Here is a 17,639-nt window from a genome sequence, read left to right as displayed (position 1 = left end):
CTATAACTGCTGTGGCTGATAAGAGTTGCAGTAGATGGTTGAAACAGCAAAAGAAATAACTAACCTGGCATTTGTCTTTTGAATCAAATATGGCATTCCTTTCTGACTTCTTCTGTCATGAATTCATCACATACTGGAGTAGTATCTTTCCCTTTCCAGCTATCTGACTTTCCCTGCTGCCTAATATGCACCTTACAGTCTCCAACAGATGATCTGGGAGATTTTATGGTTTTTACTGTGCATGATCCTGATGTGTCCAAAATTCTCCCTAATAAATTTTTACCAGGAAAAGCCTACTTGCAAAAAAAATTTAAAAGCAAAAGAAGAAATTATTTGCAAGTGAGAATATTTTTCTCCTTCTTTTTTTGGCTGTAACATTTATAGCTCTTTAACTGTCATAATTAAACCCTTTTCTACTTCATAAACCTACAGATCTCCAGCAAAATGACCTGGGTGTTTCCCATGTACCACTTCAAGTTTTTTCTAACCATGACAGTCCTCTAGCTGCCAGGAGACAGATCCAGGTAAGATGCTTCCAGCTCCTACAGATATTACTAAAAAAATCCCTGAGAAATGAAAGCCCAGGCAAAGCTCCAATTACCTTATTAATTCCACAAAAAAATACAAGGGAAAGCTTGATTATGTTCTGCAGGGGGTTAAACTGTTTACACAGTCCTGTCAGTAAAATGCTGTATAATTCCCAGTAAAAGACCTGACTGAAGTACAAAATTGAGAGTGAACCCACAGGGGCTGTGTTCAGTTTCTCTGTTTACTGTGGGCAGGCAGTAATGCTGTAAAACTCAGCACACCCACAGGAGTGCTCTAATAAAGGAAAGGAGATCTTTGTGGTGCACTGAGGACTGGATGGTTCAGCCATGAACCTACTGAGCTTAATGCCCAAACTGAAAGAATATTAGAAGATATTCAGTCTGTAAGATTTCCTTCTACTTGGTCCACACTCACATCCATACTTGACAGAGTCATACTCTGCGTTTTTTAAAAGGGAAATGAAATCTGATGGTCTTTAAATTCACTGCTTCCCTCCCAAGGGAGAATCACCCCATGTTTTCAGCCTTTAAAGCAAGAGTTACTTTCACTGGGAAAGGGAGTGGGGCTGGCTTTCAGTCACTGGTGCATCAGAACCCCAGCCCAGAGCTGCATCAAAGTGAGCCCGCTGTGCTTATCAGTTGGTACTGTTGAAATGAAGAAAACAGCATTTGCTGCAATTAAGTGTGTGTTCATTTCCTGAACTTCACAGAAATAAACTCTGTGTTCTTACAGCACCGTTCTTCTGTAAATCTGTGTCTTGAAAATCCATGAGCAGGATTTGACCCTTGTTCCAGTTTCCAGGTACCTTGAAAGAATTCAGTGACTGGGAAATATAGAAATCAGGTAGGCAATGTGACCATGCCTTTATTCCTCTTGTCTCACAGTAGGTCTGTAGGTTGAACCCATGCAGAAGTTTGTTTTGGGGGGCTGGAGCTAAGATCCTTCTGCTTGGTTTGCTCATTGAACACCAGTGCAGTTCTTATATTTTCCAGACAGGAGATGGTAGAACAGGAAAATGTGCAAGGGGCAGGACGGATGCTCAGAGATGAGCACTACAGAGAATTTTTAACTCTTTTCTTACAGCAAAGTATTGCATCTCCTGGGAAAGGATGAATACTGTGGATACATGGTTGCCATCCACTGTTTCTCAACTAGGTGGCACCAAACGAAACAGTCCAGTATCACCTGCAAATTAGCAAAAGTGGGGGCTTTTCTTTCCCCCACCATGCGTAGTTCTAATGGTGACTCCTTGCTGTGGAAGGTTTGGGGCCAAAACATAAATGTTGTGTCCGAAAATGATTGATTAAATTGGTGGGGAAACAAATCCTCTAAAAAGCAATCAAATACAGAATGCATTCCCATGTGGAAGGAGCAAGAGATTCGGGGCTGCCTTTCTCAGGCAAGAGCTGGATCAGACAGCAGCAACAGAGCATGTGGGGAAACAAAGCAGGCAGAGGAAGCCGATCAGACACCTCTACTTGCTTTCTCTGGGAAAGCAGGATGGCTGCAAATGTTGTTTCTGGCAGAAGCCCTGTGGATAAGAGGAGACCACACTTGCAAGGGCGGGAGGAGGTGGATGTTGTTTGAACCTCTCTCAAAGCCATGTGGCTGAGCTTCACTCCTGGACTGAGAATTCCAGTGGTGACCCAAAACAAACCAGGTAGCACTGCTCAAAGGGGGATACAGGATTTCTACATGTCAAGCTTGAAAACATCTGCTCTGCCCTGTTTCACTGCGTGTCAGGCTGAGTACACAAAGTCCCATGTGCTGGGTCACCTGAGGGGGCCACATCTTGGGGCAGGCCCTGTGTGGTCATCTGCTGCTGGGTCCCAGGAGTCCAGGGAAGACAGACTGAGCACAACCCAGAGCAGTCAGCTGGAAGGTGTTCCTGCCCATGGCAGGTGAGTTGGCTCTTTAAAGTCCCTTCCAACCCAAACCACTGTGTGATTCCATGAAGCTGGGCAGGTTTGATTAAGCTAACAGGACGTGAGAGCTTAAGGGATGCTGTCTGCAGACATTTAGTGAGTGACTTGGGAAAACAGCAAGGTAATATTCATCATCTCTTAGCTGCCAAGCTGTCCTAAGTTTCCACAACCTGCTTCTACAACCCTGCCAGCCCTCTGCTTAGAGAAGCAAGGGTAAACCTTGGAATTTCTAAAAGACCCCTCAAATAGCTTAAGAAATTATTTGAGTTTTCCATCCTAATGCAGGAAATCTTTTTCCTGATCAAAAGAGGTACCAGGGTATGACAGGCTCACCTGTGGGACAGTTCCAAGCCAGCAGCAAGAACTTAAAGCTTTGGGTGTGAACAGGATCACACAGTGATCTGAATAACCCCAGATGTGTCCCAGCCATGCTGTCTCTGCCAGGTTTCTGCCACAGGCCAGACCTGGTCTTCTGGAGGTGTTTAGCATCACCATGTTTAGAAACAGCAAATCTGCATGTCCAGAAGAGAGTGGGACTTTTGCAGAGGGTGGGTGCAGCCCCTATGGACTCACCCATCTCTCCCTGTCATGTGAAGAAGAGACCTGGCTGATGAGCCTGGCTGGTTAGGCTTCTAATTCTGCTCTGTTGATGGAGAGAAGCTTTAGATTACGGTGAGAAGTAGGACAGGAAAGCTGGATGAGGGAGGCAGTAACAGGATAGCCAGGGGAGGATATGAGCTTAGGTATGAATCTTCACCTTGCTGCTTCTTCAGACACATCCTCAGAAGATTTTACTTCCTCTGGAAGCAGCAATGGTTCAGGGCAAATGTTTTTGGGTTTTTTCCCCTCCAGGTTGGAGAAGAATAGAAATTGTTGTGATTCTTAACATCTCCCCAAGGCCAGAGCTGAGAGCAAGCATGGCTTGTGATATTGATTGTAGCTGCTCCCTCTCAACATGGCAAGTTTCTGTCTCCTGATGTCTGCACAGCCTTCATGTGTGGCAGGAGCATCAGGCTGAGTGACAGTTCTGGTGAGGCTTTCATCCTGGTGCATTGAAAGGAGCAAGAAAATACAGTGTCTCCCCCTCAAAAATCTCCACAACAGATGATTTGGTGAGGCTTTCATCCTGATGCATTGAAAGGAGCAAGAACACATGGTGTCTCCCCCTTAAAAGTCCCTTACAAGAGATGATTTCTTTGCAGTCTGGGCAGAGTAAAGAAAGTCCTGCTGCTCAAACAGGCTATTTTGTGGCAACTGCTGTGCACGAATGATGGCTGCAAGGCAGAGGCAGTCACAAATGGATCCATCAACTTTTTTGGGTCCTAAAATAACATGGCCCTGGAGGAGCTGGCTGCAGCTCTTGGTGAGGTGGCAAGCCTGGGATCTGTGACTCTTCCTGAGGTCCAGCTGTTCCCCCTATGGCAGGGTGACAATTGTCCTCAGCATCCACTTCATCCTGGCAGCACAGAGCCACCTCACCTTTCTGCCCCCCAAGAAACAGCCATGCAGGTTACTGCCAATGCAGATTCCTCCCAGTTGTTTGTCAGCTGCTGAAAGGGAAGACAAACATATGAGCTGTGGAAGGTGAGGAATACTGAAAAATTCTGGAGCAAACTGCATTCTTTGGCACCCATGTGGGCCATGCTTGCAGGGGAGGAGTGATCAGTGCCCCATGAATCTGACACCACCTCTGCATGGGGACAGATGGGACGCTGTTGGTCGTTTTGTCCCTGGGTTGAGGGTGAACCCCTGCTGAAAAGCTCCCAGGGCAATGGGTGGCTGCAGCTGCAGGCTCCCTGCCAGCAGCTGTGCCCAGAGTGGGATCTGGAGGCCGATCTCACAGCCAAGACAGCGCCATTCATCGGCACTCAATAAACAAAAGTGCCTCACTGTTTTATCCAGGAGATAAGCATGGAGGGCACGAGACTGCTTTCCCTTGTGCTGTCTGTGCTGAGCGTGGGAGCCTGTGCTGGCTGCCAAAGGAGCTGAGGCGCTGCTGCTGTGGCACGAGCTGTGGACAGGCAGGGAACAGGGCTGCTGGTGTCAGGCAGCCCGAGGCTGGAGCCTCACAGGTACTGGGCACTGGGAGATGCTGGTGCTTACTGGAGACTGCCAGCCCTGCAGAATGTGTTGCAGGAGCTGGGCCATTGTTTAAGCCAGTTCATGACATGTTACTCATTAGAATGCCAGGGTCAACCTAGCTGCTCTAAAAGTCACTTAAAAAAATGAAGGAAATTCTACTTTATTTTTTTTTAAACACACTTGTGTGTTTTGAGCATCAGGGACTTTATTCCCACTAATTGTTCAGCATTTAAATAAAATAATTACTAAGAAGATGTCTGCAGCCTCTTTTCAAGGACTAATGGGCAGAAAGGACAGACAGATCACATACACTGGGCTCACCAGTGTGCTCTTGCAGCTTGAGCTTTTGGGAACAACAGAGCTGGGTTTGGAGTTAAGCTGTCCCCTTCTTGCACTCTCCAGCTGCATCCACATCCTCTCTTGCTTCTGTAATGTCAAGTATCTGCACAGAAAATGAAACCAGACCAGTGGTTTCTGGGTGCTTCCTGCCATCCCAGCCGATGGCCAGCTGTGAATCTGTTCATTTTACTCATTCTGTTTGACTATACCCTGGATGCCTCCCCTAACACCTCTGTGCTGTTACCTTTGGCAACACATCCTGTGGTCTCAATGGAGAGCAAGATCAGGCTTGGTTGGGATTGATTTTTCCAGAAAACGATGTTGACTGCTGCTAATTACATTACTGCCTCTTCAATATTTATCAGTTGAATTGTCTACCAGCGCTCTGAGATTCGTGTCCAGGCCAAAGGAGCAGTGACCAAGCTTGCCCAATTTTACTTTTTCAAGCCTTGGTTTAATAACCACACTCAGCAGGCACTTGGGGATTTTGCTGGCAGTCCACAATTTATTAAAACAGAAAACAATACAAATGGGGAAGGAAACTGAAGAGCGAGACCTCGGAAAGCCTCTTTCTTTGCAGCAGACTGAACTTGACCCATGTCCTTGTAGGGCTGAACCAGCCCACAGCCCCTCTGGGAGGTGGGCTGAAAGCAGTGCAGGATTTTGAGACTCACACAGGGCAAGCTTTGTGACAAGCTGAGCACAGACCTGGTCTAATGCTCCTGTTTGCACCACGATGACAGCAATGTTGTCTTGTACAGGAGGTCCTGAGCTGTGCTCTTCACCTTCTGTCAGACACAGACAGTGCTGCTTTTGAAGCTCCATTTTGCACCAAACAGTTTTAAATCTCTTTTGTGTCTGTCAGGAGAAAAAAATTATGTCTGAAAGCAGAGGAAACCTTGACAACCTGGCACTCACTGAATACGAACTTTCTTCCTCTGCTTCCTTTTTTATGCCCTCTCTTAAATGCTGCCGGAAGAAACGCGTCCTTTGTGCCATGCAGGTTACAAAGAGCAGTTGTTCTCATGCAGCAGAACCAAAAATAAAAATGTGTGACTGCACTCCTCCTGAGATGCAGCACAAAGAGGACAGTGTTAACCTTTTCTTTGCCGGGAGATGGTAATGTCCTGCCAGCACATCTACACTGTGATAAACAGGAACATCTATACCTCAAGCCACGCTGAGCTCAGTTCAGCTCTTGACTGAGAGAATACAGCACAGTGAAGCCCAATAATGCCTTTACAAAACAGGGCAGAGTGGGGATATGCCACCACCAAGGAAAGAGGTGGGAAGCAATTTTACAGCTGGGGAGTAAGAAGACCTCAACTCCTCCACACTGTTTCCCAAACTGGGAATTCCCACAGCAGTGCCCACCACAGCAGCCTGCCTGCAACCCAGGCCTTGCTGCCTGTTTTTCCAAGGACATGGTGGAGATAGGACTGTGGGGTTGAATAGACTTTTCTGGCATCTCCCTGCCCATTGCACTTGCATTTTTCTCTTGTGCTGGATGCTCATGCAATATGTGCCCATAAAATGGCCACAGCACACAGGTCTCCTCCCTTGGTCAGGCAGCACCCTGCTGGAGGGAGCTTTCCACCTCCAGTGCTGCATCTTCTCATGCTTTGCTCAGCCCAGGTTGAAAAGCACACAAGAAAAGCTGATCCCCTTTTCACCTACATCCAACTCACTACCATTGGTTTCTGATGCTTCACTGGCCTCTGGTTTACATCTTCTTCTCACCTTGGCTTCCAAGTCCCTGACTGTGATAACAAGCTCCTCTTGTTTTCAGGTGTGTGAATAACTGTGAGGTTTCTGGGCTGTTCATCACAACTCCATATAATTGTCACTTCTCCTGTGTACACAATGTCCTCATTAGCCCTACTTGCTCCTGGGACCATCCTTGTAGGCACTCTTTTCCAATTCATTGCACAAGAAAGCTGTGCAGTGATGCTCTGCCAGTTTCCATGGGCGCTTGGTACAGAGATAATAATCCCACACTCAGAGGGTGTATGTGAGCAATGAGGGCGGCTCTTAGATACATATTCCCCTGGAGATCTTCACCTCTTTCCCTGGTGGTACCACACCTGTGGATGTTACAGAATCACAAAATGGTTTGGGTTGGAAGAGACCTTGAAGATCATCTCACTCCATCCTCCTCTAGTGGACACCTTCCAATAGATCAGGTTACTCAGTGCCACATCCTGCCTGGCCTTGAATACTGCTGGGGATGGGCCATCCACAGCTTCCCTGGGCAACCTGTGCCAGCGCCTCACCACCCTGACCACAAGAACCTGGTCATCCCAAAAGGCACAGAGATCTGTTTGCCTGCTGCTGTCCTCCTAGCCATTAAAATGTTTAATTCCCAAGGCTGATGAAATGGTCTCTGTGGATGTTTTGTCCCAGCAAGGATTTAGGTCCATAATACTCCTGAGAACTCCAGGTCCACAGAGGAGCCTGCTAACCCCAAAAATCAATGCCTGCCAGTAGGGGTAGCAGGCAGCACAGCATGGTGACCCCATGGGCACAGTGGGCCTGCCTGGTATCCTGAAGGGAATGACAGGATCACAGAATATGCCGAGTTGGAAAGGACCCACAAGGATCATGCAATCCAACTCCCATCCCTGCACAGGACATCCCCTGGAGTCACACCATGTGCCTGAGAGCATTGTCCAAAATCTTCCTTGCTGTCAGGCTTGGTGCTGTGACCGCTTCCCTGGGGAGCCTGTTCCAGCTCCCAAACACCCTCCGGGTGAGGAACCTTTTTCTACAGCCCGACCTAAACCTGCCCTGACACGGCTCCAGGCCGTTCCCTCGGGTACAGATGTCAGACTTATTATTCCTCCCGCTGTCGCTCGCCCCGTGCCCTGCCGTGAGCCGCCTCCCAGCGCGGCCCGGGGCTGCTCGGGCACTCCCGGGCCCCGCGCCGGCCGGGGAGGCGGCGGTGATCCCCGGGCCGCGTTGCCATGGGGACGCGGCGGCCGCCCCGGCGGGGAGGGACGGGCGGCGGCGGCTCCTGCGCCGAGCGCGGCCGGAGGGGGCAGAGCTGAGTCGGGCCGGGCCGCGCCGCGCAGGAGCTCCGCACCCCGCGCCGCACCGTCCCCGGCCCCGGCGGGAGCCGCCGCCGCCGCCCGGTAAGTGGGAGCACCGCCCTTCCCAAGCCCTCCGGAGGCGCCGCCGGGGGTCCCGACACCCCTCCTGCCGCCGGGATGCAGCTCGGCCATGCAGCCCGGCCTGGCTCCTGCTGCCCCGGCCCCGCCGCCGCTCACCCCGGCCCCTCATCCCAGCGGTGTGCCGGCCGCCCTTCCCGCGCCCCCGGGCCCTGGAGGGCCGTCTCCTCGCCCCGGGGGGCTGCGGGCTCCCCACGTACCCACCCCCTCCCCGGAGCTGCGGGCTCCCCTTGCCCGCCGCCACTTCCCCGCCTCACCCCGGGGTTTTTCGGTCTTCCCAGCCCCTCCCTTCCTCCCCGGCTGGCTCCCTCTGCCCGCGCGGGGGGCGCGGGGCTGGTGGCCCCGCTCGCCGTGCTGCGGGGCTCGCCCTTGCCGGAGCGGGGGCTGCAGCCGCGGTGCGCCTTCCTCTGCCCTGCCCGCGCCGGGAAACTGCGGTGACACGTGTGCGGCTCCCGCCAGCCCTTCGGTGCTCCGGGGCTGCAGCCTTTTATATCGAAAGCATTAGCGAGTTTCTCCGGCTTCTGATTCTGGGGCGAATCGTAGGATTCCCTGACCGCTCCGGTCGCAGCGCAGGTCCTGCATCTAAGCTCCTCTGAGCTCCTTCCAGACTCTCCTAAGCCAGATCTCTGCCTCTTGGAGATAGGTCAAGGTTATTGTGCTCTTCATGCAATGGACGGGGAAGGTGGAAATGTGGACAGGCTATGGGATTTCCTCAAGGTCACCCTGGGAATTGGACCCCAAGCATCCTCTTGCTGCACCCTCTGCAGCTGCTGGGTGAGGGTGAAGTTGTGGAAATCGGATTTTCCAGTGCCCCAGCCTCTTTCCTGCAAGGCTTCTCAGATTTTAGTGTACATACCTTGCCAGGTGTCAGGGCAGGATCCCAGCTATATTTATTTGGCCTGATGTCTTCTGGCTATAAGATGTTTACAGTTAAACAGTGGGTATTTTTACCATAGTGTGTTAATCTCTGAGAGTCTCGCTACTATTAAGATCTGACTTGGTGGTGGTGCTGCTGCTGTTGGGATGGTGTCTGCAGTGATTTTGATCACTGCAAGTAACTGTGGCTTTGCTTCTCAAGAACTCGCTTCTTGGCAGTGCCAAGCAAAAGACAGCTGAACAAGAGTGGTACTGATAAGGATGTATCGTGTGGGGCTCGGGTGGTGGTTGTCTTCTTGTCCTCTACTTCTGTTTTGCTTTGCAGGCTGTTATAAACAAAGGAGTAGGCGTGATTTAATAGGAGTTCCTCTAACCTCTTCCTCAGAAAATAAATACGAGGATTTAATGAGAGTTTACCCCTTTGAATGTCTTGCCTGTAGGACTTTTTAACTGCGTGCTGCTGCTTGTAGTTGTTCATACAGGTGCAGTTTTTCTCCTGGTGCTGTGCCCTTGGGCTCATCTGCTCACCGAGTGCCTGTCATAGTAAGGAGCGTTATGTTTTGGGGGTGGTGGCGATCTGTGGCACAGATGGATGGCTGAGATGGAAAAGGGATCAAATCTGTGTTGTAAACTGAAGCCCTGCTCTGCTCTGCTCTGAAGGAAAGTCTGCAGTCCTGTTTGGTGCCCAGCAATTTTGTTAATGTCTTACTAGGATGCCAGAGCCGTTGAGCATCTTCCTGCTGCCGTTTTAGGAAGGGGTAGTGTGCTGTATTAAGTTACTAAAAGGTAGAAATCACTGACAGCCTGAAAAGGCCATTTGCTCCCCCTTTCCTGCCAAGATTTAAATTAGTGGGCAAGATGGGGGAAATACCTACCTGGCTGGCCAAGGTGACAGCAGCATGTCCATGTGGAAGCAGCCCCCTGCTCGCCTGTGTGTCATGTTTTTTCTTGTAGGTCTCTGCCAGGGCAAAGGTGTGATGAAGAGAAGGGATGGAGGCACGGTGACTGGTGGCTGGTGTGCCTTGAAACCTGGGAGCCATGGGATTTGGAGCTGTCTGATAAGGGAAATTTGGGGAAAGTCTTGCTTAGAAGCTGTAAGCATTTCATGTTCCTATGCAGCTGTTCTTGCGTAACTGTTGTCATCTGAGAATTGTGAAATAGTAGGAGGGAGAAATTTCCCAGAGAAGGGCAGCTGTGTTTCCAGGTGAGTAAATGTTGTGTTGTGTTTAGCTAGAATAAGATCTGTGTATAGAGCCAACATCCCTGATCAGAGGCCCAATTCTGCAGATTGCCATGAGAACAGCTTTTCCTTGAAGGCTAAAGCCCCAATCATTGTTGCAGAGTGTGTGATGATCATGCAATGCTGTGAAAATAGTTAAATATCTTTGGCAGCACTTCTTGAGGAATACACCCAGTGTTGATAGCTGGGTGTGCAGCTGCAGTGTGAACTATGGTTTGTGCCCTGGATGGGGGACATGTCAGGAGAGGGGCTGTGACCTGGTGCTGACCCTTTGGACAGCAAAAGGCACAGGGATACAGCAGGAGCTGATGACTCAGCAAGAAGACCCCAGACTGTTTGGGTGCACAAACTGTAAGAGTATAAAAGCCCAGGAATGCTTTTGTTAGGGGTCCCTCCCCAGAGGCACCAGGTCTAGCTGGTTTTGTGTCACTGCACCACGATTAAATTACTTAGAGGATCCAGACATCTGAGACTGCTGTGGGAAACCAAGGGCTGAGCCAGTAAGGAAACCCTGTCTGACTGTGAGTGTGGGGTGTGCAGGGAGCCAAAAGGGCCACCCATGGGGTCACTGGAGCCATCTGCTGTGAAGGGACTTTGGTCCCAGCAGTGACAGTCTTGGAATGGGGGGAGTGTGACTGTCAGAGTGGCCCCCTCCTGGGTGGTCAGACAGGAGAGTTTCTTTAACACACTCTGGGTTTTATCTGAATAATCTGCAGCCAGGAGGGTGTAAGATGGGTGACTGATGAGTTGTTCCTTCTTCCTCAACAAGGAGTACCTGGGTGTGGAATAAGGATGCATGGTCTCCATCTCTGGTCCTCCAAAGGGTCAGGCCTTGTGTTTGCTGATGGGCTGGCAGTTACTTGTTTTACAGGTGCTGGCAAGCCTCTGGACTCTCACCCCACTGTGAAAATAAAATGCTTCTTGGGGGTAATTGCTAGATTCAAAGTACCTACTGGAAGGTGGGATGTCCTTGTGAAGTCCAAGGGATGAAAGGCTTGTGTGGTGGGGAAGAAAAGTTTAGCAGCATTGGCCATAACTGCAGAGAGACACGTGTCCCCTGGTGCTGACTAGCAGCAGGTCTGCCTTGTTCCACACCACTCTTTGCTTTTGTCACTTGATCCCTGGTCTCACTTGCAGGCAAGGAACTGCAAATCTTTTGCACTGCCAACTTTCCAGTGCCAGCAAAATGTCTTGCACAGGGTGTATCTTTTAATGGGCTGGGTTTATCTGCCTAAAATCATATTGTGCTGTCAGAATGACATAAAAGAGCTTTGAACTGGGCCCCAAGGGGAAAGGAAAAGGATTGGAAAAATGCAAAATATTTTTATTCTGTTATTAGGAGAGCCTGGCCTGGGGAGATGATGTGTAACCAAACCAGGTTTGGAATGGCTGGGAGAAATGATCCTGAGTGATGCAGTTCATGTGTGTTATGATAGAATGCACTGTGAAGGGAGTTTCTATAGTTTCCCCTTTTCTAGGCTGTTTCAGAACAGAGAGGTATTTCTTCCTAAGCCTGATTTCATCCTGGCCTTCCTTTTTCGCAGTGTTTTCCCCTCCTGTTGTTTGTTTTGTTTTGTTTCTTTGTTTTGTTTTGGGTTTATTTTGTTCATTGGGTTTATTTTGTTCATTAGGTTTTTTGTTTGGTTGGTTTTTTTTTGTTGTTGTTGTTGTTTTTTGTTTTGGTTTGGTTTGGTTTGGTTTTTTTGCTTTGTTTCTTTGTTTTTCCCTAGAATGAAATTTCTGTGCAGCTGATGGCCTGTCAGTGGTGTCCCAGAGCTGAGCACCTTCACCCTTTACTGCAGTAAGTTGATACAGCTCTGGCAGACAGTGGAGCAAATTTAGTTTGCACCAGCTGAGTTTGAGCATCATGTGGGAGCCCTCAAGCAACAGGAAGAGTCTGGTCCCACAGCCTATTTAGCCTGTCACTTACAAGTTTGTTAATGTCCTGTTAGGCTTCCAGTTGGACCTGTCTTTCTCCCACCTGCTGTCCTGTTAAAATCTGCAGTGCTGTGTAGGACAAATGTCTGTACTGCTCTTTCCACAACAGGAGTGCAGGATGGGGAAGAATCTGAGAATCTGCCTGTTCATAGCATTCTGCCTTCTGCTACTGCAGGTACATAAGGACTGGTAATTATTCCTTTTACATCCATGATGCATTCCCCTAAATCCTTAACTGCATTCCCCTAAATCCTTAACTGTGTTTTCAGGAAATGCAAAAGCCTGCTTCAATGCCCATGTTTGTATATTCAGGCTCTCTTAGAAGTGACCAAACATCTGCACTACTACAGGTTGGGAGACACGGAATTGTCAATTACTTATCATGGCAAATGAACTAGAGATGCTGCCTGTTGCAGGCAGTGCATTGGTTTTATTTGTTACTCTTGAATGTGTTGAACACCATGCCTGTGTTCCATGGTGCATTCCTCATAAATGGCTGCATGGACTCCAGCCTTGCTGGAGACAGTTGTCCTGTCTGACTACAGTGAGACAACAAGAACATGACTGCAAGTGCCTGTTCTCTGCTAGAGGGGTGTCTGAGGTCTAACAGGGCCGTGTGTTTCAGCTTCTCTGGCACCATGATGTAATGAAGCCATCCTCCTTCAGCACGGCTGAGTCCTCTGGCTGTACCTGCTTGTTTTGGGGACTGTCACTTGGCCATATCCAACTAACAGTGGCAGCTTGCTAGAGCTATCACTGTGTTGCTCCAGCTAATCCTAACAGCAGATAAATATTTTCCTGTCCTCCTCTGTTTGCCTTCCAGCACAGAGATAGCAGGAAGGAGGAGTTGGATTGAGCTGTCCAATGCCAAACTTGGATGTTGCTTTAACCTTGCAGTATTGATTGCCTGGTAGTTTGAGTTATTGTGAAGATAAAGTAACAGGAGGTACAAAAGCTTTAGAAAACAAGGCAAAATCCCAGACAAACCTAATGAAAAGACCTTGTCACTCTGGGTGGTTTGGATTTCTGTCTGGCAGTTTCCTCTTACACATCTGCAAATATAAAAACTTGGAACATTTTCTGCCGTAGGTGGGCTGTCTAGATGGAGATTATATGCTCAGGGAAGGGAGAGGCACCCAGGCAGCAATGCTTGTTCTGTATCAGAAGAAGTATGATGGGTTACTGTTTATGATCAACAGAGACTCCATAAATTAAATAATTTAGTACAGCCTGTGGTGAGCTGCTCACAGGGATGCATTCTGACTCTATTTTGTTAAAGCTTTTCTGGTGCTTGTTCTCATTTTGGTAGTCCTGTTGTGGGTGGGTGACTGCATCTTGTCAAACCCTCCTGTGCCCTACTCCTTCCTTTGGCACTGATGCTGGTATATGGCATATCAGGAGAGCTGTCTGGATTTTTTTTTCTTTCCTGTGTCTGAGGCACTTACCCAGAAGCCAGCAGGAGAGAGGCTGGTTTTGACCCAGCTAAGTTTCCCCAAATAGCATGAATTTCAGGAGCTGGAGATGACTAAGTCACATCAAAGACTGTGCCTGCCCCACCTGGAGTTTTGACTCTGTGTTTGGGGCTTATACTCTCAATTTAAAAGCTGTCCCAGCTGTGAGAAGGATAGCTGCCCTTTTTGGACAGGGTGGAGAGAGGGAAGGAGAAGGAAATAGTCCCCTCTTATATATGACAGTGATGCTTCTGCACTAGTTGAGTAACTGGCTTGGAGGAGGTGTTTGGGAAGAGAGTTATGTGCTTTTCTTTTTTAATTAGAGCACAAAGGTAGGTGACTTTCAGTAAATGATATTAGTAGGAAAGAGATGCTGTGCAAGTGAGCAATTGGTTTGGATCAAGCCAGAAAGTCCAGTAGCCATGATCCTTAGCTTCTGAATTCAGCTGCAGCTTTCAGTGAAGCCTTTTTGCTTTGACCAGGGGCTGCACTGTTCTCACTGTGTGTTGTGAGAGCTCCGAGCTGGATGAGTGCTGGCTTTTGTGTGGATAAGTGCCTGGAATAAAGCATGTGGTGTGCTTAGTCTGGGCCAGACCATCTTCATTTCTGCTGCTGCATCTCTGTCCTTGTCACTGTGGTGTCTGACACCTTACTGCCCTTAATGGGTGTGGAGAAAAGAGCAATTCCCTTTTCTCCACACAGTGGAACAGGCACTTGCCTGATGGGTCTGACAGGATGAAAACACCTTCTTCAAGGCCATGTGCTGACTGGGAGCGTGTTTGGTGCCCTCTTCAGTGCTGTTCTCTTTGCTATGTGATAGTTAGGGATTTATAAAAAAGAAGAAATTGTGGTTTAGGGACAGGCTGTGTGGGGGGCTTGCTGTGCATTTGGATCCTGCTTTCTCCTTTACTACAGGTTTAGAGCAGGACCTGGGGTAAGTAATAAGTTTCTGATCCTTTCCCTTACAATGCAATGAGACAGCAGTACTCCAGGGGTTTGCCACTTAAAATGCCCATGGTAGATGTTGGCAGAAAGTATGATCTGATCTAGTAAATGAATGGTCTCTTCTTCAAGGTGTTTCACCTACCTTTTTCAGTTTGTGTTGGCTTTCTCAAGGATAGTAGTACTGGCCTCCTTTTCCATGCCCTGGGCAAGCCAAGCTCTTCTCTGTAAGGCAAGAGGAGCACTTGTTGTTTATGAAGACTATTTTGTAAATATAGTAGTTTTTTTTAAAGGATATAAAACTCATTGTGTTGGCCCTTCCCCTTTCTCCTGAGCTATCCCGCTTGCTTTGTTAGCAGCTAAATGTATGCATGACCTGAGCAGCTGTTGTCTTTTTGATGCCCTTTTTTATTTTTTGCAGAACTTACAATGTAGATTCTGTGGTGCCTCACACTGGTTCTTTAAAAGTAATGGAGAGCTTGAAGGAAATAGCTTGGATACTGAAGTGATAAGCACTGCAGAAATGCCAGACACTATATAAACAACTAAACTCAGCCCCCGGCCCTTCCCAAAAGAGGGATGATTTGCAGAAATACTTCAACAGATGGTCTGAATTTGGCTTTGGGAAGGGGGAAGAAATGCCAGGTCGCTGCTGAGCTGTGTGTGGGCGCGTGCCTGCGTGCAGCGCGTTCCCTGCCAGCACGCTCGCGGAGTGGAGCCGGCTGCTCCCACGGCCCCGGCGCTCAGGAGGCACCTGCACAGCGCTGGCTCCGTGGCTGTGGCTCTGCCAGGGCCCCATGCCGAGCCAGGTCCCGTCTTCCCTGCGGTGAGGTTCAGCTGTGCCCGCTCGTCGGGCTGGTCTGGTGGAGGTGAGGCAGTTTGCAGACACACCGAGTCAGCTTGTGGGAATAGGCTGCAGAGCTGCTGTGCAGCTTGTGAGATCCTGCTTGGCACACGGCTGAGAGTGTAGGAAGGCCGTAGGGTCGTCTGGCTCTGGGCTGTCCCTAGTGCTGGTGCAGTGTCCTAGACCTGTGTCAGTGCAAACTGAGGTGGTGTGGAGCTGAAAAGAAATGGATCAGCTGCGGTAAAGGGCATGTGCTGTTTGGACACACCTGTGCATATATGTGAGCTGGCAAACTTGCTGGCAGCTTGAAAGGGCATGGGTAAGGGTTTACATGTCATGGTTGGGAACCCTGATGAACTCTGCTGTAGCCAGCCTCCCCTCTTCCTCTCTCCAATGAAATCACTGCTCTTGCAGGGGAGGGAGAACTTGTTTCCCCAGAGTGCTGCATCATGTCTGGGGTGGGCTCTGCTCTGGGGCAGGCAGGTTCCCATGTCAGTTGTCACAGCTGGCTCCAGCTGGGTTATGGATTGGAGCCCAGAAGTCCTTGTCCAAGCACCTCTGGAGCAGAACAGTGTGTCTAGCTCCTGCATTGCCAAACTGTTGCTAGCCTTCCAACGCAATGAGCCTGTTCCACTGCTCACTGACATGACAATTCCTTGTGTCTACTGTTGCCTGCTGTTGCTGCCATGCCCTCTTGTGAGACAGAGGTGGTAATTAGAGCAGAGTTGTGAGGTGCCCTTCAGGAGTGGTTTTCGTTTGGAAACTTTTTGAAAACAGGTCTAATTCTTAAGCAGTGCAAGATGTGTCAGGTAAATCTTGTGGATGCATCTGTCAGGTAGCAGCATTGCTCTGTGCATATGGAGTAGCCAGGTGAGACATTTGATGTTCAGCAAATAACTTTCCAAGTTTGATATACTTCACTTCTTCCTATTTTTCCTTTCTTGTGTTACCCATCTCCCTGCACTGTTTAGTTGAGCAGGACTGGATGTGTTTTCATTTGTCTGTAGCCTCCAAAATACATTGTCTTCCTGCTGGGAATGCCTTGCCTGCCTTGCAGCCTGCTGATTCACAGCACTCTGGGTGAGCAGGGAACTGGTGAATGGATTATGCCACAGACTCCTGAGCCATCAGGTAGTTGTTGTGGTCCCCTTGACAGTTCCTCTGCTTGTCACAGAGGGTGTATGAGTTTCCCTGGAGGAGCTGCTAACCTCTTCAGAAGCAGCATGACCCATGTGGGGCTGCTGATGTGCGTTTAGCAAGGAACCATTTTGCTGTGATCTGAACAGTTTTGGCATAAGCAAAACGGCTGAGGTGGGAGGCAAGAAGGGTTGTTGGCAATGTAAGAGGGGAGCAGTTGTGTTCACATACCCCCACAGCAAAGGGACTGGCAGCAGCAGTGTCCTGTGGCCAAGAGGCAAGGAATATTGACTAACGTGACATTTAACTGGCATTTCTTCTAGTGCACTGGGAGCACTAGTGAAATTCTGCCTTTGGCACTGAGAAGTAATGAGATAAGCTTTGTTCTTCAGAGGGGTTTCTACCTGCTGTTGCAAAGTGTTTGGAAGGCTGGGAAATGTCCTTTTGTTTTCCTGTCAATTCTCCATGTCTGGTCTCTTGTACAAAATGCCTTGGCTCTAGTAGGCAGCTGAGTGGTGGCTCCTGCTCGAGGCTTCTCTGTCACTTTGCCTTAGGTGGAGCCAAAGGGTGATGCCGCAAGGATCTGTCCTTTCACACCCTGAGGTCCTGCTTCATTCACCTGTGATATTTTAGTGTTGGTTCCCGTGTCCGTGGCTGATGCTCTCGGTGCACTCTGGCTTTGCTACAGGGACAGGATGCGGTGTTTGTGGGATGCAGTTCCAGCCAGGCTCAACAGTCCCTCTTTGGGAATTCGGAGTGACAGCTATGAGCTGACATACAGACCCACAGGGCTCTGGGTTATTAGGCCTTTTAAATAATTTTGTTAAGGGCCCAGAAGCTCTTATCTCCCAGGCTTCCCTGGAGGGATTCTTGTTCTGTTTTATTGTTGTATATTGGTTTACTTTATCGGTGCACTCAGCAAGCTGCTGGAGGCTGCTGCCAAGAGGAACAGCCCTGCTTCCACTCTTGCCTCTCTGCTTATGTCAACACAAGCATTTGTGTGTTCACAGCTACATGTGACCTGGGAGCAGGCCTCGTCCAAAGTCAGTTCTTTGAGTTGCTGGGGAAAGGAAGAGCAGTAATCTGAAGTTAATGATGGACAAGTAGTTGAGTATCCACAGTTTCTGCTGGGAAAGTAAATAATGTGGC

At 49.2% G+C, this 17,639-nt stretch overlaps 1 protein-coding gene and 2 long non-coding RNA genes across 3 annotated transcripts in view; 1 reads left to right on the top strand and 2 right to left on the bottom strand.

Moving 5' to 3' along the window:
• Positions 1-5,378: 5,378 nt before the first annotated feature.
• LOC135303375 (uncharacterized) lies at positions 5,379-8,701 on the bottom strand. The gene is made up of 2 exons (XR_010364860.1): positions 8,320-8,701; positions 5,379-6,979 (listed from the first exon to the last, which is right to left on the bottom strand). It is a non-coding gene; the product is annotated as an uncharacterized LOC135303375 (long non-coding RNA).
• Positions 7,872-17,639, top strand: part of SLC25A22 (solute carrier family 25 member 22) — a 51,330-nt gene continuing 41,562 nt past the window's right edge. Inside the window, exon 1 of the mRNA XM_064425119.1 lies at positions 7,872-8,026. The gene's annotated coding sequence lies outside the window, so the exon portion shown is untranslated. The remainder of the gene's footprint in view (positions 8,027-17,639) is intronic.
• Positions 11,299-17,587, bottom strand: LOC135303377 (uncharacterized). Its single transcript, XR_010364861.1, has 3 exons — positions 16,895-17,587; positions 14,655-14,734; positions 11,299-12,655 (listed from the first exon to the last, which is right to left on the bottom strand). It is a non-coding gene; the product is annotated as an uncharacterized LOC135303377 (long non-coding RNA).

This window comes from Passer domesticus, chromosome 6 (assembly GCF_036417665.1).
Source record: "Passer domesticus isolate bPasDom1 chromosome 6, bPasDom1.hap1, whole genome shotgun sequence".
NCBI lineage: Eukaryota > Metazoa > Chordata > Aves > Passeriformes > Passeridae > Passer > Passer domesticus.
This window is presented reverse-complemented; position numbering and strand designations above follow the sequence as displayed.